The following is a 23,459-nucleotide window of genomic DNA, read 5'->3' as shown; positions in this document are numbered from 1 at the left end:
GTCAGATGAAGACCATGTTGGTTTCAAATTTCGAGACTTCTTTGATCTAAATAGACCTTAACCACACTTTTAATCACCTCCGGCCTTCCGAAACAAATTTTGAACAGCTTTAACTTTCTGTAGTCATGCCATGTTGAATGGCTCATCTGAATTGAAGTGAACCTCAGTTTGATTGGCAGTTTTTTTTAAAAAAAATCTATGCTGAAATATGACTAAGTTAATTGAGTCTAGTATGTCAAACAGAGAGTGGACTTTGTACTTGCACACATGACACATGGATAATTGACGGTGAGGGAAACACCCACACTCATGCATTTAAGTACAAAAATATTCTCCTATCAAATAACGAGACATACCTATTTTTTTTATATGGATGGTCTGGAAATATTGTTGGATGGCGTGGCCTACCTCCGTTTCAACAAATATGGCTTATATTATTTGGAAAGTCAGACACCCTAAAGTTTAACTAAGTTTATACAACAAAAATAGCTAACATGCAAAATATAAAATTAATACCATTAGATACATAATGAAATATATTTTCATACGATATCTATGGAATATCATATTTGGTGATAGCTTTTTCTAAGATGTTTAGTCAAACTTTACTTTGCTAGACTTTAAAAAACAGTATAAGCCTTACCCATTGAAACAAAAGGAGTTTGTCACCAAAATTATACCAATAAAACGTCTTTTGAATGAGAATTCAATATATGATATTATTTTTATGACATATAATTTATGCATCCGCAGCTTTTGGATCGCTGTTATGTCTCTAAATTATGTATGATCCAACTCCTGTTCTTCGTTGAATTATGCCACGAGTGCAAATTTTCAAAAACTCTGTTCCAGATTACCGTCTCGGATCTACGCCAACGAATTGAAACGTGCAAATCTCGTTTTCAGTCGCATGTACTACGATTTTACAGTTGGCATGTTTACATAGTCCGTTAGAGTTGATCTAAAGGAACTCCCGACCCGTATAAACACCTACGCCTCTAGTCGTCATATTTACTCACTTGGATCGCCGCCCTCTGTGTTTGTTTGGATCTCCAGATCTCTCACGCTAATTTCAGATATTTTATTTGTAGGTTTGTTTGATCACCACGAGTAGATCTATATGGATAAAGACGCTGCACGTCCTTCTTCTCTCATGCCTTTGCAGGTACGTTCGTGCCGACTTGGCTAACTTTTGAATCGGTTTCTGTAGCTAACTTTTGTCGAATTGCAGCAGAGCAGATCAAATCAGCTCTTCCTCGACGGCCTCGTCTACCAAGACAAATCACCGGTGCAATCCAACGCCAGCAACCACAGATGGATCGGCGCCGAGACGGGTTGCGGCATAGCGTTCCAGGTCTCGCTACGTGCCCATCCACCGCCTGCTTTGTCCACGCTGCACATCTGGATCGACGACGCGCTGCGCGACGACGACGACGACGCCCCCATCAGCGTCGTATATTTTGACGGCGTCAGGAGGCGGATCTCCGTGGAGGCGGTGGCGTCGTGCCGCGACGTCATCGTGATGCACACCGGTACCGATAGCGGAACCCTCCCCCGTTTCCGTCACGACTACTACCTGCTTACGGTTGACGGCATGTTTCGTCTTCCTCCGATGCCCGGCCCCCATGAAATCAATCTTGGGATTCTGCAGCGGCGTCCGCATGAATACACGGTGGCCGTGCTCAAGGAAGGCGGGTCGTCCTTGGCCAAGGATCCGACGGAAGCGCCGTACGTGTGCATCTACTCGACGTCGACGAACGAGTGGAGCAGCAGGACCGTGTCTATCCCCCCTGCTGGAGCTGGGACATCGACATGGTGCTCGCTGACGGCACGACATTCTGGTGGGTGGATCTGCACTGCGGAATCGTCTCCTACGACATGGACCAGAAGCACGATCAATCTAGCGCTGTTCCCGGCTTCATCCCTCTTCCACCGCCCCTCCAGCCGGACCGCGACGAGCGCGAGTATCACCTAAGGCAGGACCGATGCGTCGGGGTAAGCGCCGGAGAGCTCCGGTGCGTCCATGTTTCTGAGGACAGCGTCAACGCATGGAGCTGGAGAGGCGGGGAGTGGATGCAGGATTACCAGATGAGGTTACCGGATCTCTGGGAGAAGACGGGGTATTCTGAAAGTGGGCTACCCAAGGTTGCGCCGGAGTATCCGAGCGTGGATCCCTGGCAGCCTAAACTGGTCAACTTCTTCCTTCCGATTGGGAAGCGGTATGATGGCTATATCGTTGGCCTCGACCTGGTGTCAATGGAGATCATGTACCGTGGCCAACTGCAGAAGGGGTTGCTTCACACGGTGACTGGTCTGGAAATAGTCGAGCTTTCAGGTACACGCACATAACTTATCTAGCTATAGTGTGATGAAAGATTCTACTCGTTAAGTTGTGTAACACACTAACAGTGTTGACTTTGGATATTACTGCAGTTAAAGCTGGATCAGAGGATGAGCAACATGACTCAACGTCGGTGCCAAATGACTTGCATGCACCAACATCGAAGCGTCGTCGCCTGGAGGCTAACAACTAAGCGGACTAGAATTAATTTCCTGCTTGTTTTGGTCTCAATACTACCATTGTTCCTCTATTTCGTCCAATGTTTTGGTGTCAAACCTAGATGTTCGGATTTTCCCCAGGATTATCATGCAAGAGCATCTCCATAATCCATCCCATTTGTCCAAAGTGGTCCGTGTGGACGCTGCATGGGCCTTCTACCCCAAACCAGTTCGTTGTCGGCCGTCCCATGGAACCCTTCTTAGCTCCCCGCGCCCAGTGGTGCCAACGAAGAAAGAAACGCTCCCCCAAAGAATCAAGCGCCAAAACCGGTGCCAAAAGGAGAAGGAGAAGAAATTGGTCGCCGCCATTGCTGCTCAAGCTGCCAGCGCCGAGAAGGAGACTGCAGTGTGCTACACCACGCAGACCGCGACCCAAAATTAGTTGTGTTTGTATGCAGCACACTCTCCGAGGCCATGACGCGCAAGGCTCGGCTATCGCGAGCTAAACCTCAGGTACTAAGCATGTCTATGCCGCTTGTGTCGCGGTCGTCAATGTATGCCTACATTTTGGGCTTTGTGCCACCACTGAGCTGGTGGTTGTTGTGCAGCGAGTCGGCGCCGCCAAATATTGACCTTAATTTTGACTACGCACCTGGTGACTCCCTGGGGATGTTGGAGGTGCCCATTGGCCATTGTGCGTGGCATGCGCTGATGTTGGAGCATCTTCGATGACTGTCGACGATGGTCACTGCGCAAGATGCACGTCATGTGTTTGATGAATTGAGGGTCGCGAACTCGGCATACTACAACGAGGAAATCGTGAAAGAAATGATCAAAAAAGATGGAAAAGGTAATAAGCAAGGAATGCAAGGTTTTGTGCATGATATGCAAGGTGGTGTGCAAGGTATGAGAGGTATGCAAGGTGGGAATGGCGATGACATTCGTGATAGGAAAAGTGGTGGGGAAGGTGGTGAGCAAGAAGGTGGGTAAGGTGGCGATCAAAGTGATCTTGATGGCGCGTGAGAGGGTTTGTTTGAAGTTGAGCTTGAGCAAGTGAACTCGAAAGCATGACATCGTGCCAAGAGGTCTGGGTCATTCACCAACAAGGAAGATGCGCTCTTATGTGAGCCATGGCAAACTATTGGACAAGAACCAACATGTGGAATGAAGCAAAAGGTATTAGCATATTGCAACTGTGCTCATGGACATTTCCATGAGTACAAGAACTATGTGCCATACAAGATTTCAAGTGATACATCGATGGGTACCATAATGGCAGACTACAACAAGTACACCAGCACATATGATGTATCAAGGGCAAACAATGAGCGGTTTTGGTGTTGTTGCCTAAGTACGGCAAGTTCTGGATGCATTCCGAGCCAAAATGAGGGATGGAGCTTCACCTTGGTTCATGCATGGCTCAAGCTTCACCAAACTCCCAAGTGGATTGACCTTGTGGCATCTCTCAAGAAACAAGCCAAGAGTGGAAAGAAAAGTAGACGAGATCAATCCAACATTGATATTGAAGAAGGTGAAGCAAAGTGGTGGGTTTGGGGATACGCTCGGATTGGCCCTAAAGAAACATGATATCTAAGGAAGACTTAGGTGGTGAGGCATATACACCATAGCTTTGCAAAAATAATTGAAAGGAATGATATCCATCAAAGAGAGCTCAAGTGGAAAGAGAGGTGAAATGAGGGCAAGAGTTTCAACTTAGTTCACGCATGGATCAAGCTACACCAAGCTCCCAAGTGGATTGATCTTGTGTCATCTCTAAAGAAACAAAAGGAGCAGAGAGGAATCTGGCATTGATGTTGAATAAGGTGAAGCAAGTGGATTTTTGGGGATCCACTTCAGTTGGCATGGGGAAGAAGCTTTCCAATGAATAATTGAAGCATGATGCATCCACCATCGCTTTGCAAGAATCATTGAAATAAATGATATCCATAAAAGAGAGCTCAAGTGGAAAGAGAGGTGAAATGAGGGCAAGGCTTCAACTTGGATCATGCATGGCTGAAGCTTCACCATGCTCTGAAGTGGATTGACATTGTGGCATCTCTCAAGAAACAAACAAAGAGTGGAAAGAAGAGGACTGAACAACATTTTGACATTGATGTTGAAGATGAAACAATCCTAGGGGAAAGAAGCTTTCTAAGAAACTTGAAGCGTGAGGTATCCATCATCGGTTTGCAAGAATCAATGAAAGAAATAATATCAGTCAAAGAGAGCTCAAGTGGAAAGAGAGGTGAAATGAGGGCCAGAGTTTCAACTTGGATCATGCATGGCTCAAGCTCCACCATGCGCTGAAGTGGATTGACTTTGTGGCATCTCTCAAGAAACAAACAAAGAGTGGAAAGAAAATGGGTGGACAACTATCTAACATTGACGTTGAAGAACATGGAACAAGCCCGAGGGAAAGAAGGTTTCCAAGAAAGACTTGAAGCCGTGAGATATCCACCATCGCTTTGCAAAAATCATTGAAATAAATGATATCCGTCAAAGAGAGATGAAGTGTAAAGAGAGATGAAATTGAGAACCGGAGAAAGATGAGCGCTTCAATGGTTTCATGGATATCCTTCAAGAGAAGTACTGTCAAGATGCGACCACTCAACCGAGAAGCTTTGCATCGACGCCGAGCTTGCCGCCAGCGCCAAGTTGGATGCAACTTCAAGGAAGAAAGAAGTTGGTCTCAATATGATCATGGGGGAGACACAAGTGATGATTGTTGATCTTAGCCTCATGGGGGACGAGACAAGGGCATGGTTTTTGAAGAAGAGGCAAGCGATCATCAATCGACAAGATTGGTCAATTCATATCGGTGTTCTATGTAGTATTTCTTGTCATTTTTGAGTTTCTCATTTAGTACTATGACCGATGTCGGGTATTTGAATTTCTATTTTTGCTATTTATGTTGAACTATGTTTGATATTGTGAATTTGAGGGATTTTTATGAGAAATGGGCAAGAAATAGAAGAGAATGGGTGAAAAAATAAAGGGGGGCAAATTTGGCGTGCAAGGCGTGGTTGAGGTTGGGGGTGGTCGTCGCCGGACATTAGACAAATTGGCCCTCAAATCCTATCCACGATGGACAAAAATGTACACGAAATGGAAACTATAATTTATTTACGAAGCAGAGGAAGTAGTACTAGTTAATTTCATGTCATCATGGGGACGACTATCCTCGAGTTTATTAGTAATGCTCCTACTCGCTCCGCTCAGCTGCCGAGGTTTTCTTAATTCCATTGCAGTGTACAATATTTTTTTTATATTCAATTATTAATAAGAAGGGGCTGGCGCTTCTTCGGTGGGCTATGCTAGTGTTGAGAGGGGTGAGAAACTCCGATTTATGCGTGGAGTTTTAATAAAAGTAGCCTCTTTTAATAGATTAGAGTTTTAATAGCATTTTTTTTGCCTCCAACTCTATGGAGATTGTAGTGTCGACAATAAGTTATCTTCGGTCCTTTATTCGATGATGAGATTTCCTTTTCGATGTCCATGATGGTGCTAGAAAATTAAATTTCTCTAGGTATGGTACTTCAGGTTTTGCTTGGCCAGATCGTATTTTGATCTTTTCTCATGGTTGCAGCCAAGAGGACTGTCCTTGCAATATTTTTCCCATCTATTACATCCTAGACAATGGTTATTCGTACTCTCGGCTGCCAGCAACTTTGATTAAGTTGTTTGATTGCTTTTCCCTAACATACTGGTGCTGTTATTTTTGCCAATGTGTATTGACTACTTTAATGATTGTGTGCGTGTACGTAGCCTTGATATTACAACTTAAATTAAAATTATGGAAAAACCTTTATAAGTATTTACATGTTTATGGTTTGATTTTTACGTTTAGATGCCTTCAAAAAAGTACAAGATTGTATCATAAATAATGAAAGAGTTTGAATGTCTCAAAAATCTAATCTCCTTTTAGACTATATTTTGTAAGACATCTAATGTATCTCTACCATGTATTATTATTTGCTAGTATAAATATATATGGTATTGATTATAAAAAAAATAACGTATTAGATTTGCTTCAAGTAAACGTACATATAAATCGCCAGCATAGGAAGCCAAGCTAACTAGGGGTGTAAATGGTACGGACATTTTCCGCTCCGAATCCAAATCCGTATCCGTTTTTAGGACATGGTATGCATTTTTGGAAATCCGCCGGATATGGATGCGGATGCGGATAGTGTTCAAGCGGATATCCGACGGATATGGTAGAGGATATGGTATTGATACTATCAAATGGATACGGATTATCCGCCATTATCTGCGGATTATCGAGATCCTCAATGAAGATAATTTGAAAAAATTGGCCCAACCATAAATATTTAGATAATATAGTTAGTTCATCGGCTAAAATATTGTATGCTATTAGCACGCAATTTACTTTGTTGTACGAACATGTGTGTACATTTAGCTATAAACTATAATTACAACATATTTTACATAAAAAAGGCGTACTTTTATTTTTATGTGTATATTTGCTTAATAATCCGTTTTCGATCCGAGTCCGGTTCAAATCCGCTCCATATCCGTAATTCGATATAATCCACATGCAATCATTATCCGCTCCAATCTAAATCCATTATAAAATTATGGTAAAGAATATGATAATAGAAATATCCAATTCAATCCGATCCGTTTACATCCCTAAAGCGAGCCGTACAGAGCTATCTGGCGGATAGAGCGTGTCGTCACGCTTGTGCTGCTCTTCTTGCGTATACGCCACTGAGCGAGTGCAGCGCACGCCACACCACACGTACAGAACTACAGATCCATGCGTGCATGGCGAGGGACAAATGTTGAGTGCTTGAGTTGACTAACGCTGGCGAGGGGCTTGCCTGCACTGGGCGCTGCACTTTGGCAAAGTAAACGACCAGAATGGGACGAGCTGACGGCAGGCTGACCCCGGCGCTCGTGTGTGCAGGCGATGCGATGCGATGCTTGACCCGATGAAGCGAGCGGCAGAGCCGAAATAAATTCATACTTCGACTTCTGGTTCTCGTTTCGACGTGTCTTCCTCTTGAAGTCTTGATGCTCTTAATTTGCTTTTTCGTTGTCTTGACACTCGTCTGCGTGCCCGATTCGATGCTTTTATCATCTGCCTTTGCGTGTTCAGGTACGAGACATTGTTCATGTGCACAAGTTTTAGGGCTCCTTTAAATCATAGGATGAAAAATCATAGAAATAAATAAAGCATTAGATTGAAATGGCATATCTAGTTGAATCTTATGACAAAATGAGTAATTTTTTATTATATTAAAATATTTTTATGAGGTATGATCTAATTTTTTTCTTATAGGATTTGCATTACAAGATTTCTATAAAGTTAATTCCTATAAAATATGTTTCTATTAATCAAATAACTAGTGTAGAAAAAATTCTCATCGAATCTTAAGCCAACATAATTTTTATGCAAATCCTATGAATCAAAGCAGCCCTTATTCGCATTGTAAAAACCATCTGCCGTTAATGCATTAACAAATTCTACGAGCCAAGGAGCGTGAGAGCATCTCTAGTCGTGTCCCCAAACCGCTGCCAAAAGCGCTGGATTGGTCGTTTGGGGAACGCCGCTCCAGGTGTCCAGATTGGAGGTGTACCTCTCCAGCCACGTCCCCAAATGCGAACCCTAAACTATTTTTTATTTAAAGTTAAAGCTTTACTCATAATTTTGAAAATGCTTTTACATAAAAAAAAATTGAAATGGCCAACTAAGAACATCCACTTTTACATAAAAAAAATATTGAAATGGCCAACTAAGAACATCCAGAAACCATGGAAAACACCAAGGGAGGGCATAAAAACCTATACTAGACGTCCTACTAGCCCTCATCTTCTTCGTTGCCGTCGTCATCGTTGTTGCCGCCAGAGTCATTATCGTGGTAGTGGATACGGAAAGACTCGTTGTCAAACACCTTGACGCTCATCTCGTTGTCACCTTCGTAGAAAAAGTTCACCAAGCAGCCAATATCGATGTCGTGGGCGCGGGTGAACTTATTCCTGCCGGTGTGGAGGTACATGTTGCTTTCCCCATCAAACAAGACCTCCATGGCCCACCAGCAGAAGCTGCAGTTTTCGTCCCGCGAGGTCACCTCGGCCGGCGATGAAGAAGGCGAACTCACAGTACTTGTCGTGGGGGCACTCCATCTCCTCTTCCTCAGGCGACGGCGAGCGTGCCGCACGACTGCCCCTGCCCCGCCCATGACCGCAGCGGCCGCGTCCTCGACCGCAACCATTTGAACCCGTGATGGAGCGTGTGTGGAGAAAGGTGGGTGGTGGCGGCTAGGGTTGCGGATGCGCGGCTGTAGGGTTGTGTGTGATGGGCAACAGGAAAGCACCCTATTTTATATGCTGGAGGCAGGTGAGGGGCGGTGGCACACATTAATGTCGGCATGTGGGACAAGGCGAGACGAGACGTCTCCCCGCGCGTTTGGGGGAAATGCAACATCGCTGCGTGGAAATTAATTTGTGTTGGCCAGAGGTAGGACACGGGTACGCTGCAACCCTGTGTGGCTGACGAGACTGGCCCACCACTTGCGACGCGGTTTTTGGTTGCGTGTAGTTAGGATGGGCGCAAAGCGCCGAACAACATATTGAACAGTGCCGAATAAAAAGGTTTTTGGGATGCGCAACTAGAGACCGTCAAATGTCTGGCGCATTTCAAATTCCTTTCGAGAGTGATTTGGAGGATACAACTAGAGATGCTCCGAGATCAGTAGGGCGTGTGCATTTCTTAGGTGGGGCAGGCCAATCAAAGCAAGAGGCATAAACTCTAGGTCCATTCACCTACTTAGACTGGGCCGGACATACGAAAAGCTGGTCGGGTCTCTTGACTAATCTATAATATCTATAAAGTTGATCCCCACTATAGTCATTTAATGATTGCAAGCTTGACATGCAAAGCATCCACGTCACTAATTTTGTTGGTAAGCCACAGGCGTACGCTTAACTCTCTTCCGAAGCAATTTCCTTCGTGTTCTCATGTAGCTCAGAAAATAAACTGTCTGGCGCCCAAGAGGAACAATGACATGGGGAGCAAGATGAGAAGAAAATAGGCAGAAAGAGCTTCTTATAGATGAGCAAAGACGCAGATCAGATGGATGGTCCTGGAAGCCAAGGCGGCAACCAAGTCATTAAGCCAACCATGTCCTTACCATTACTGTATTAATTATGGAGGAATAAGAAGAGTTGTAGAAGTTGTTTAGTCTAGGAGTCGAAGTTCTGAAACCGGCAACCAGATACTGCATGAAATATCTTAGTGTGTTCTAATGAAATAAAGAGCTACCTGATGCTACATCCTGCAACATTATTGTAAATTTTCATAAGATTTAGTGGTATTCCTAGGATAGCAATCATTTAGAAGGACTTAAGAGTGCAGGACTAGGAAGAGCAGTGCCAATGCCATCCCTCTGTTGGTCCAGTATACTGACAAGGCAAACTGCAGTTCAATGAAAAGAGTATGAAGTTATCTGTTATCATTATCTTTTTCCCAATCCATGTGACACCTTTTAACTTTGCTTAATTTCAGTTAAGAATGGTCATTTCTATTTGACCTATAAAAAACCATGCAGGATGATCTCAGAATGTAATTTACATGTGGCCTATCAACTTTCATTTTTATAAATGCATTAATGTGCACTGGAGCCGATTAAACTTAGCTTGCACTGCCTTACTTAAAAAAATCGCTTGCACTAATAGACATTACGTTTCTTTGCATTAATCTTTAGCAAAACAAAGAGATTCTATCTATTACGAATCGTTAGCAAGCTCTTGCACAAATGATTTTTTTCATAATTGACATTACTATTTTTTGTATATGGAAATCATCTTTCATTGCCGCAGCAACGCGCGGGATAACACCTAGTTCATATAAAATGCATGCCCGACCTAATTATTGGGCCAAATAATCAAACCCAGAACCAGCCTAGAGGCATGGTTGGGTCAGGCTTGGCACAATTTTTTTGCACCGGGCCAGGCCGTCCATACCTAGCTATACTACTGGTGATCCGAAGCAAGACAATTAAAACTAGAGATGTAAGTGAGATCCCACTAAGTACGATTCATTTTGTCATTTTAAGTTCAAAATTTTAGAAGGGAGATTTAAGTAGGATCGTACTTGAAACCTTAGATATAACTTACGATGGGCTGGTCTCTAGTTGTCCCATCTCTTGGATCCTGCTCCCGCCTCTCACCCAAGTCGCTGGGGAAATGCATTCGGTGAGAAACACACAAACCACGAAGGGGGGGGGGGGGGGGGGGGGAACGAACAATACAAACACTAAGGGGGGCTGGGAGATACAAACACACACCACAAACTACTGATTTTCTTCATATGAGATGCAAGTTGGATTGCAATTGGAATTTTTTTCAGTTGCAAGCAGAGTTGTAACTAAGATTTTTTTAGTTGAAAGTACCATTGCAACTAAAAATTATCTAAACCGTTTGATTTACATCATGATTCATGCTAGTCACACCCATGAATTGTCACCGCAGAGGCAAAAACAATATTTTCTGTAGCATGTCTTGTTCTGAACAAGGAAGCAATTTCAGCTGGACATCCTCAACCATCAGTGCTCGCCATCTCTGTTCAGTAAACTTGCAATTTAGGAAAATATGAGCGCCATCCTCAGAATATGTATGGCATGCTGTAGTGTATATAGCTCATGATTTAATACATGAGCAGCTGTTTTCTCATCAAGGAAATAATCCTCGACTTATCTCCTATATATGTTTTTGATTTTGTTACCTAGTTAGTTTTGGAAAAACCCAATAATTTTGTCACGCCCCCTTGCCGGTGTGATTGCCGGCGTGAGACTCCGATGTATGCCGGACTTGGAAGAGAAAAATAATAGAGGACGACGAACAAGAGACAGGAGAATTTGGGTTTTCTATTCCAAAGTCACAACATGGTAGACTTGAGTACATTCGGGTGGTTATAAACTCCACCCCAACTCCTCACACACACAGCCTGGCACCAAGGCCCACCCCCGTCAGGCGCACACACACACACTTTGTGCCTGACGCCAACTCATGCCTAAGGTGTCACAGCTTCCGTCATGACAATGCCCCCCCGGAGAAGCACTTGCTTGTCCCCAAGCAAGAACAGATGGAAAGCGTGTCTTCAGAACTTCCCAATCCTCCCAAGTCGCCCTATCAGCTGGCAAACCAGTCCACTTTATGAGCACCTGAGGAACAACAGAATTACCTTTCTTGACTAATCTCACTAGTAGAAAACCTCTCATCCATCTAAGTCTTTAGTACCGGTTCCCTTACGAACCGGTACTAAAGGCGGCATTAATACCGGTTCCGTGCGTGGGACATCAATACCGGTTCGTTATGGACCTTTAATACCGGTTGGTAACACGAACCGGTATTAAAGGGTTTGAGCCCAGATTCCAGGCGGTGGTGGGGCCAGGGTTTCACCTTTAGTACCGGTTCGGGTAAGGAACCGGTACTAAAGGGTCTGTGCCCTATATGAACACGCAGCCGCGCGCCCGACCCCCTGCACATCTCATTCTCCTTCTCCTCCTCTCACATTTCCAAATATTTTGCACCTCTCACACTCCAATAATCTTCATTTTTCTCCACCATTTTAACAAGATTAACGGCATACATCTATCCAAGGGTTAGCAATATCATCCTTCCTTCCGGCGTTCCTAATTTAGCTCAGTTCTTTGGTAGTTTTAACTCGTACTATTTTTGTAGTGCAATCAAGGTGTTCGATGAAATGCCTAAGTTAGTGATTTTATTTTTTTATATGCAATTTGAGCTGAAATTATGGTATGTTTTGTAGGTTTTAATTAGTATCATCCCCGTCCTCACCGCCGTCGATCGCTAGCGTCGTCCCCTAGCCGGCACGGTACCACCTCGGTGAGCCCCTCTTCTTTTTTATAAAAATAACTTAGTTTTATGTGATGAACTTGAATATTAATTAAGTTGGTCACTCATATATCCATGATGTTGTGTACTTAATGATTTTTGATATACATATAAAATGCAGATGAGTCGACAATGGATGTACGGTGACCGGTGCCATCCCGAGTTCATTACTGGCATGCATTATTTTCTCAACGTGGCTGAGGCAAACAGGCAGTCGAATGGTTTCATGTATTGTCCATGTAGTTCCTGTAAGAATATGAAGGATTACTCTACCTCGAAGACCCTTCACGTCCACCTGCTGGAGAATGGTTTCATGCCCAGCTATAATTGTTGGACCAAGCACGGAGAAAGAGGAGTTATATTGGAAGACAACGAAGAAGAAGAGGATAGTGACAACTATCCCAGCTTATTCACTGAAGACGGTGGTAGTAGAATGGGGGAAGATGAAGTCGAAGAAGAGCTCATTTTCGATGAGCCGATTTTTGATGACCCGGATGACGATTTGGGTCGGGCCATTCTTGATGCGAAGATGAACTGCGGAAATGAAAAGGAGAGGTTGAAGTTGGAGAAAATGTTAGAGGATCACAACAAACTGTTGTACCCAAATTGCGAAAATGGTCAGAAAAAGCTGGGTACCACGCTGGAATTGCTGCGATGGAAGGCGGAGAATGGTACTTCGACAAGGGATTTGAAAAGTTGCTGAAAATAATAAAGAAGATGCTTCCAGGGGAGAACGTGTTGCCCTCTAGCACGTACGAAGCAAAGAAGGTTGTCTCGCCCTCTAGGATTAGAGGTGCAAAAGATACATGCATGCATCAATGACTGCATCCTCTACCGCGGGAGTACGAGAATTTGAATGCATGCCCGGTATGTAGTGCATTGAGGTATAAGATCAGGCGAGATGACCCCGGCGATGTTGAGGGTGAGTCCACCCCCGTGAAGAGGGTTCTGCGAAGGTGATGTGGTATGCTCCTATAATACCACGGTTGAAACGTTTGTTCCGGAACAAAGAGCATGCCAAGTTGTTGCGATGGCACAAAGAGGACCGTAAGAAAGATGTGATGCTGAGACACCCCGCCGACGGGTCGCGGTGGAGAAAAATCGACAGAGAGTTCAAGTCATTTTCGATGACGCAAGGAACTTAAGATTTGGTCTAAGTACGTATGGCTTTAATCCTTTCGGGAGCAGAGCTCCAGTCCATAGCACCTGGCCGGTGACTCTATGTATCTATAACCTTCCTCCTTGGTTGTGCATGAAGCGGAAGTTCATTATGATGCCGAGTGCTCATCCAGGGCCCGAAGCAACCCGGCAACGACATTGATGTGTACCCGAGGCCATTGGTTGAAGAACTTTTAGAGTTGTGGCGTGACGAAGGTGTACCCGTGTGGGATGAGCACGAACAAAAGGAATTTAACCTACGAGCGTTGTTATTTGTAACCATCAATGATTGGCCTGCTCTTGGTAACATTTCAGTGGCAGTCAAACAAGGGATACAATGCATGCACACACTGTTTAGGTGAGACTGATAGTATTTATTTGGGAAACAAGAATGTGTACCGGGGCATCGTCGATTTCTTCCAAAACAACATCACGTAAGAAAGAGAGGAAAGCATTTCGGAGGTGAGGCAGATAACCGAACCAAGCCTACCCGCCCTAATGGGGAAGTTATATATGATATGGTCAAGGATTTAGAAGTGATCTTTGGAAAGGGTCCCGGCGGACAATCTGTTCCGCATGATGTTGACGGACACGTACCCATGTGGAAGAAGAAGTCGATATTTTGGGAGCTACCCTACGGAAATTCTTAGAGGTTCACTCTGCAATCGACGTGATGCACGTGACGAAAAATCTTTGCGTGAACCTGCTAAACTTCTTGGGCGTGTATGGGAAGACAAAAGATACACCGGATGCACGGCAGACCAGCAAAGTATCCACGAAGGAAACAACCTGAATCCAGAGAAGTATCAAGGTCCCGCCAGCTATGCTCTTACCAAAGAGAAGAAGGAGATCTTTTTGAAGTCCCGAGTAGCATCAAGGTCCCGTCTCGCTTCTCGTCGAATATAAAGGGAATAATAAACATGTCGGAGAAAAAGTTTCAAAACCTAAAGTCTCATGACTGCCACGTGATTATGACACAATTACTTCCGGTTGCATTGAGGGGGCTTCGCCGGAAAATGTTCGAGTACCCATTGTGAAGCTATGTGCGTTCCTCAATGCAATTTCTCGAGAAGGTGATCAATCCACTTACTCTACAAAATTTACTGAAGGATGTGGTCCAATGTCTAGTCAGCTTCGAGTTGGTGTTCCCACCATCCTTCTTCAATATTATGACACATCTCCTAGTTCACCTGGTCGAAGAGATTGGCGTTCTCGGTCCCGTATTTCTACACAACATGTTCCCCTTTGAGAGATTCATGGGAGTCTTAAAGAAGTACGTTCATAACCGTGCTAGGCCGAAGGAAGCATCTCCAAGGGCTATGGAACAGAGGAGGTCATTGAGTTTTGTGTTGACTTTATTCTCGACCTTAAGCCGATCGGTGTTCTGAATCGCGCTATGAGGGGAGATCTGCGTGGAAAAGGCACGCTAGGAAAGAAATCAGCAACGTGTATGGACGGACATTCTTTCACTCAAGCACACTACACGGTTCTACTTAATTCCATCTTGGTGGCTCCGTACAAAGAGGAACACAAGGAGATCTTACGCTCTAAATACCCGGAGCAACGTGAAGATTGGATTGATGGAGAACACATGAAGACTTTCGGCGGTTGGTTGCAAACACGTCTCATGAATGTCACCGATGACGAGCAGCTGTACTTGTTGGCCAAGCAACCATCTTCTACTATATCGACTTTTCAAGGGTACGAGATTAATGGGAACACATTTTACACTTTCGCCCAAGACAAAAAGAGCACCAACCAAAACAGTGGTGTCCGCTTTGATGCGTAAGATGGCAATGGGAACAAGGTCACATATTATGGGTACATAGAGGAGATATGGGAACTTGACTATGGACCTAATTTCAAGGTCCCTTTGTTCCGTGTAAATGGTTCAACCTGAAAGACGGGTACAGGTAGACCAGCGATGCGGAATGACTACAAGTGGATTTCAAGAATCTTGGGTACGACACCGAACCATTCGTCCTAGCCAGTGAAGTGGCTCAGGTTTTTTATGTGAAGGATATGTCTAGCAAACCGAAAAAAAGGAAAGAAAGGCAAGAGGACACATCATACGATGAGCCAAAGCGGCACATAGTTCTTTCAGAAAAAGAAACATCGTGGGAGTAGAGGACAAGACAGAAATGTCATAAGATTATAATAAGTTTGACGATATTCCACCCTTCAAGGTAAAAATTGACCCAAGCATCATCTTAAACAATGAAGATTGTCCATGGTTGCGTCGCAGTAAGAAGAAAGGGAAACGAGCGAAGAAAACTCAGAAGACTAGCTAGCTACATATAGGGATCATAACTTGTGTATCTCAATATGGAAATCACTTTTGTGTAATGATGTTACTGTATGTAAGATATTAACAATGGAGATGGTTGGCTTGTTTTACTAGTTAAGTCACGCGGGCTTGCAGGGAAATTTTTCCGAGGCGGAACTTCCGAATATGCCATATATAGGGCATGTGCACCAAGGGCATATTCGAGAAGTTCCGCCACGGGAGATTTCCCAACCCTTTCCGCAACATTGTTAGAGGAGATGGAGTCTTCCACGGGCTTGCAGGAAAAAAATTCCGAGGCGGAACTTCCGAATATGCCATATATAGGGCATGTGCACCAAGGGCATATTCGAGAAGTTCCGCCACGGGAGATTTCCCAACCCTTTCCGCAACATTGTTAGAGGAGATGGAGTCTTCCACGGGCTTGCAGGAAAAAAATTCCGAGGCGGAACTTCCGAAGATGCCATAGGGCGTGTGCACCAAGGGCATCTTCGACAAGTTCCGCCACGGGAGATTTCCCAACCCTTTCCCCAACATTTGTTAGAGGAGACGGACTCTCCAGGGCGTCATGGCCTACCGTGGCCCCCGCCTGCGCTACCCTCAGTCCCAGCCCACGCGTGCTCACCCGCCGACCGGAGAGTACCGCGACCCCGATGCCAGCGACGATGATGACGGCGACTATGACGACTACAGTGGCGACTACTACAGGGCTAGGCACGAGTATGACTGAATGACTCCAACAGTAGAATTTGGCCATGTATCTTTAATTTTCAGTTAAACTATGTATTTTAATTCGAGTTCAATCGTAATAAAATTTTATTCCCGCCCTTTCTTTCTCGCCTTTTTTCTCCCACGCGCGACATTATGGCGGGAAAGTTTCCCGCGCGACATCGGGGCGGGAAACTTTCCCCCGCGGATGGCGTCGTGGCGGGAGTAAAGAAAAGAAATAGATAAGAAACAGAAATGAAAAGGAAAAGAAATACAAAAAATAAATAGAAAAGAAAAGAAAAAGATAAGCAATAGAAAAAATAAATAGAAAAGAAAAGAAAAGCAATAGAAAAGCAATAGAAAAAATAAATAGAAAAGAAATAGAAAAGAAAAGAAAAAGAAACAAAAAAGAAAAAGAAAATAAAAGAAAACGAAACAGGAAAAGAAAAGAAAAGAAAAGAAACAGAAAAGAAAAAGAAACAGCAAAAGAAAAAGAAAACAGTAAAGAAAAAAGAAAAACAAAAAAAACCCTTTGATACCGGTTGGTACCACCAACCGGTACGAAAGGTCTTTCGTACCGGTTGGTGGTACCAACCGGTACCAAAGGGGGGTTCGGCTCGATTTCACTTGGCCGCGAGCAAAAATCCCCAAATTTCCACACTTTCCCGCAGACGACGCGCGCGAAGACGAAGCTCCGGCCGCTAGCTCGCCGTCGCCGTCGTCCACGCTGTCGCCGTCGACCGCGCCACGCCGCAGCAGGCCGTCACCGTCGCCATCACCTTCATCCACGGCGCCGCTCCTTTCCGCGCCGTCTGCAGTACGTGCGCCGCCCGGCCCGACCATCGCCTCCCTCCCCTTCTCCGGCACCGTCGCCGGCCGCCGATGCGCCGCCGCTACGCGCAGCCGCGCGCGCTACGCGCAACGCCGCGCGCGCCACCCGAGACCGCCGGAGGCCGGTCGTCCGCGCCACACGCTGCCGCCCACCACCGCTCGACGCCGCACACCAGGTGCTCGACGGAATGCAGCGACGAGGGCGAGGACGGCATTGAATGGGCCGGAGGCCTTCGCGGAGATCCCGCTCGCCATGTCCCTCCTGGACCGCCTCCCGGCGGCGCGCGCCGCCGTGCTCTCCGCGGCCGGCCCCCACTTCTGCGCGGGATCGAGCTCGGCCGTGCATGACGCCTGCGTGGGCGCCGGCGTGGAGCTCGTGGCCGCCTGCGACATCCAGTGCTGCTCCAAAGACTCGACGTTTGTCCTCAAGGAGGTGGACATGGCCATCGTCGATGACATCGTCCGCGCGGCCGTAGATGCGGATGAGACGCGCGGCAAACGCCTCGTCGTCTTCTTGCCGTCGGCGGATGAGGTCGCTGTTGTAGGTGTCGACGTTGCCGGTGTTGGCGTCGGGCTCGGCGGACGCGTCTCCCTTGTGCGGCCAGCCGGTCTTGGTGACCATGACGGGGACGTTGGCGGACGCGTCGACGACCTCCTTGTTGGGAGGGAGCGGGCGGAAGAGCGCGTAGTCGAGCGGGATTACACCGTTGGAGCGCTTGTAGTCGTAGTAGGGGTAGACGTTGAGCATGAGGGGCGCCGAGTGTTAGGGTCGAGAAATAGAGAGAAGAACGAGGGGAGGAGGGTCCTCGGCCGTCTCCTCCGTCTTCGTCGCCACCGCGCTAGCAGACGCCTACGCCAAGGCCGGGAGTCGTTGGTGGAGATGAAGTGGAAGGAGAGGAGCGGGACGGCGAAGAGCGCCACGAAGTGTGGTGAAGTGTGGGGGAGTGTTTTATTTAGGCGAGATGGCAGCTCTGGTTGGACCATCCCTTGTTCCGTTGCTTTTATCCCACGCCGCGCGCGCGCTCTGGCATCCGAGACGGCGAGTGAGTTGGTGACAATGGCATTTCGCCGAGCAGATGCACTGCATACGCCGCGACATAGAGAGAAGAGCGAGAGGACGAGCGCCGAGTGTTAGGGTTAGGGTCTGTAGCGGTGCCGAGTCCGTGGTTAGGGTTTTTTTGCTTTCTTCATTTCAATTGTTATCCATCTAGCAATCTGTTATATGATCATTACATGATGAATGAAATACAATTGCTTTCTTAATTTTGCAGTGACATTGAGGTATGGAGGACGGCACCTTCGTCCGAGATGAGGAGGGGGAAGAAGCGGTGCAGCGATTGATCTATGAGAGTGCCCGTGGTCCGGAACCCGACGATGGAGATGACAACGAGTACGCCGACTTTCTGAATGATTTTGGCGAGGGACTTGAGTCTGAACAAGTTAGAAAAGACAATGAAGTGTCCATCACAAACTCCGGCGAGGTGTATATCTATGTATCAATTAGTCTGTGTTCATCCCTAGATGCATTCATTTATTTGTATTGCACTTATTAACGAATAATTTTTTCTTTTAGCCTTCGGATCATCGAGCAAGTCTGTTAGAACAAAACGAGGCCCGACGCGGGTGCTAAAGGGCGAGGGCAGGTTAGCCTCACGGCATTCAAGGCTAATGGTGAACCAGTGGAGCCCAAGGAGTTTTGCCGCAAATTTACAAGTCAATCCGGAGTTATTGTTAGGGACCATGTACCGATCAGCCTTCAAGAGTGGCATAAGCCGAAGAACCCGGAGAGTGGTGCTACTTATGTCAACGACATGAAAAAATTTCTTTGGGAAACGCTATCGACAAAGTTCAGCCGACCGGAAGACAGGACGGCAGGCCAGAAGGATCAAGTCAAGGACGGGCCATGGAAGAAGATGGCCATACAATTCCGTAGCTTCAAGAAAAATTTATGGGACAAATATAAGAATGAAGATCCAGATTCGATGATAATACCGAAAATCTAGTGAAGATAAAAGATCAACTGGGCCGCATTTAAGGAGTATAAGAAATCGTCTAAGTTTGTGTCCCGATCGAAGAAAAATACCGAAAATGCTGCAAAGAAGAAACTTCCGCATCATTTGGGGTCAGGTGGCTACAAGAGTGCCATTCCGAAGTGGACAGCGTTTGAGAATAAACTGATGGATCATGGAATCACTCCACGTACATGGACTGCCCGAACGGTCCAAGTTCTGGTTGTTCGCTCATGGGGCAGGGTTGGACCCAAAGACAGGGTTGATCGTTGCGAAGGGAAAATGGAAGGAAAAAATTGAGGCAATTGTACCGAAGCTTGTAGATGCAATTGAAAAGGTCAGAAAGGGAGAGTACATTCCCGATCGAGAGAATGACGAGCTGACACTCGCTCTGGGGAACCCCGAACATGTTGGACGGGTACGAGCTCGCCCAGGTCTCACCATGAAGGAAGCGTGGCCGGACAGCGCCGACACTTATAGAAGCCGTTCGCGAAAGAAGAAGAAGGACGCCGACATTGTAACGGAGTTGTTATCTAGGGTGGAGGCTCTTGAGAGAAATCGAGAGGGCACCTGATCAGCGGCTGTTTCTACGGGATCCACAAGCCGATGCTGCCCCATCTCAGCGAAGAAGCGGTTGTCGGTTCCTCGCATCTTGACGGATGTGGAGGAAGCTACCCCGTGGATTATGTCACGGAGAAGACAGATTGCGAGCTACATATGTTAATCGGGACCGCGTACGGTTAAGGTGGCGGTCGGCTATGTGTACCCAAGTGAAGATGGAGCAATGCACCATCATATGCCCATTCCACCTGGTTGTGTTCGTGTCGGGGTGGATGAAGTTGTTTCGGGGTTTGAAAAAGTGGAGCTTGATATTCCTAGAGGTGAAGATGAGAGGACACCGGGCGATGTCAAGCACGGTTTCGCCCTATGGCCGAAGAAGTACGTCGTCCTTTTGCAAAGGCCACCGACTCCTACACATGAGCAGCAAATGCCATCGACTCCTCCCCTGGTGGCAGTCCTGGTGAGCAGCCAAGTCCACACCTACCGAGAGGGACCCCAGCGTGAGTCCACCATCTCGAGATCCTCCGCGTAAGACAGCGTCCGTTAAGCGGAACGGTACGCCGCCTAGGAAGAAAGCTAGAAAGGAGAAACAACTCGCCGCCTCCCGAGAAGTTACCTTGGGAAAAACTCCGGAGGAAAACGCGGAGGCCGTTAAGGCCGAGGTGAAGAAATTTTTGCACCGAAAGTGCCAGAGATACCTTTCGAGAAGACACTAGATCGGGAGAAAGTTGTGCGTACCGTTGACAATCTATATGACCCTGTACCATCGCCGCCATCCGACTATGCGCGTTCTATTGAAAGGTCGTATGACAAGATGATCGAGGCGACAAAACCCGTTAAATCGGGTATCAGGGAGATAAAAGGGATACACAGTGTCTACCAGCTCGGACAACAACCCGTTCAATCGGTCGCCCCTCTCAAGGTGTTTGACGGGAAGACCGTTCAAAGTTCTCGACAAGACGCAACTGATTACGCCTTAGCTGAACGAAAGGCATATCGCTTTGTTCAAGGGAAAGATTTGGTCGAGAATCTCAGGAAGGTACCAACATGTATGCGTAACTTGCATTCGTGGTACCTTAAGGCCTCAAAGGAAGGGATCGAGACTATCATGGTGCGAGTTAGGGAAGAGCACTACTTCCAGGAGTACTTGTGTGAACGTTGACTTCGCCGAACTCTTTCGATTATACAATCTCCGGGCCCTCGACAAATCAATCATCGATTGCTATTGTCTCGTAAGTGATTTATTTATTTAATTTGAGAAGTCGTTCATTGTCTGCAGATTATAATCTTTTGTGCGCTATATTATGCAGATCAAAGATGCTCGAATGCAAAAGGGACGATATCACTGACATTGGGTTCATTGACCCGAACACAATGCATGTCAAAACCATAGATGATCCCCTCTATAACAAGGATACACCGCAGACTTTGCTAAGGTTTTTGAAGCGACAACGTGACAAAAAGCTAATACTTTGGCCTTACAACTTCGAGTGAGTCTTACTGTCTTATAACACATTATATTTTGCTCACCGTATGTCAAAATTTTAACTAATGACTACATATTGAAACGTGCGTAGGTTTCACTTTATTCTTCTCGTCATCAATTTGGAAATTGGAGAAGTTGAAGTCTTGGACTCACTAACCAAAGAAAAGGATCTATACGTGTCTTGTTTTTTAATGCTCGTAAGGTAATTTGAATTCTTATCGGTTTGTTTCGTTAATTTCCTGCTTTGAACTAATTGATGACTCTTTTATGCATTTTCTTTTGTCGAGCAGCGTATGGCAAACTTTCATCAAGGAAGATACGTCCCGTGAATGGCCACCGAAGCTGCGATGGCGTGCGAAAGTAAGTAGTACTACCTAGGTCCACACACCTTTCAATTATCATACTTGACTATTGTTTGATTGAATTATATTCTTGTAAAGAAATGCCCGCAACAACCTCCGGGGACCGATCTCTGTGGATTCTTCGTTTGCGAGTTCATCCGCAGAATTGTCAACGAGAGAACGAATAATGAGAGAAATAAAGAGGTACAAAAACAATCTTCACAAATTTGTTTTGTTATCATAAGTTGTGCCGAGTTTCAGTAATAGTTGTTTCATGTATTCATTTGTATCTTATTCTTTTATAGTTGGCAAGAAAGCGGAACAAGCTCTCAATCGATGACCGCTTCATAGCAATAGGCGAGGAATTGGCGGGATTTTTCCTTCGGGACGTCATACCACCACTCGCAGAGCACCACAATGAATGAAGATGTACATGTTACATATATCGTTGACTCGAAGAGTACCACTATGCTACATGTAATAGACATATATAGAGTACGCCTCGGAGAGCACCACTATGCATGAAGATCGATCTTCATGCATAGTGCTACTTAATTTGCGATCTCATGCAATAACATGTGTGTTATATTATATGCACCAACTTGCTATGCATCATCTTGATCTTCATGTACTACCTAAACCCAAACGCGTTTCTGGTGCATCGACGCGATATGAATCAAACCGATATCCCTAAACCTCTCCAAAACCCTAAAAAGCCAATTCTCTGCCGCGGCAGAGATTTGGGAAAATTCCACTGCGAGGGGAACCTTTGGTTCCGGTTCGTATTACCAACCGGTACCAAAGATCCTCAGCCCTGAGCTCTCCTGGTGGCCCACGTGGAGGCCCGTTTTATACCGGTTCGTAAGCAACCGGTACGAAAGGGGGGGGGGCTTTAGTGCCGAATAATTTGTACCGGTTGCAAAACCGGTACGAATGGCCCTCTGGAACCGGTATAGATGACCGTTTTTCTACTAGTGTCTGCACTCAAGCACCGTTTCTGGTTCTGTATCAAGAGCATCTAGAGTTGGGCACTTCGGCAACTCCAGAAACATCGGACTATAATTCTGGGCGAAAGTCCTTCAGCTGTGAAATATGAAAAACATTGTGGACCTGACTATTAGCCGGCAGCTCCAGTCGATATGTTGCTTTCCCCACCCGCTCCAGAATTTCATACGGGCCAAAATACTTGTAAGCTAGTTTAGGGTATGGGCGATTTACCACCGAGGCTTGAGCGTATGGTTGTAGCCAGGGACGGAGCCAGTGGGGGGCAGGCTGGGGCCATGCCCCCCCCCCCCCCCCCCCTATGATTATTTTTTCCTGAAAAAACCCTTTATTTTTTTTTTAGATTTTCCCCTAAATTTAGCAAATTTTACCTATATGCCCCCCTCCAACTTATGTGATGTACATTTAGTCCCCCTTGTCTTGTATTCCTGGCTCCGTCCCTAGTTGTAGCTTCAGCAACACCTTCTCTCCCACCTGGAATTCTTTCTCCACTCGATACTTATCTGCAAAATGTTTCATACGAGTTTGCGCACGCTCGAGGTTCTTGATGAGCAAGGCGGTCTGAAGTGCATGTTCTGCTAGCACGTCAGACACAAGAGACTGCTCATGGTCAAGGTCAGGCATTGCACCAAAATTGGGATCGTGACCATAGAGGGTTTTGAAAGGCGAACAACCGAGTGATGAATGGGAGGTGGAGT

This window comes from Lolium perenne, chromosome 4 (assembly GCF_019359855.2).
Source record: "Lolium perenne isolate Kyuss_39 chromosome 4, Kyuss_2.0, whole genome shotgun sequence".
NCBI lineage: Eukaryota > Viridiplantae > Streptophyta > Magnoliopsida > Poales > Poaceae > Lolium > Lolium perenne.
Note: the sequence above shows the minus strand (reverse complement) of the source record.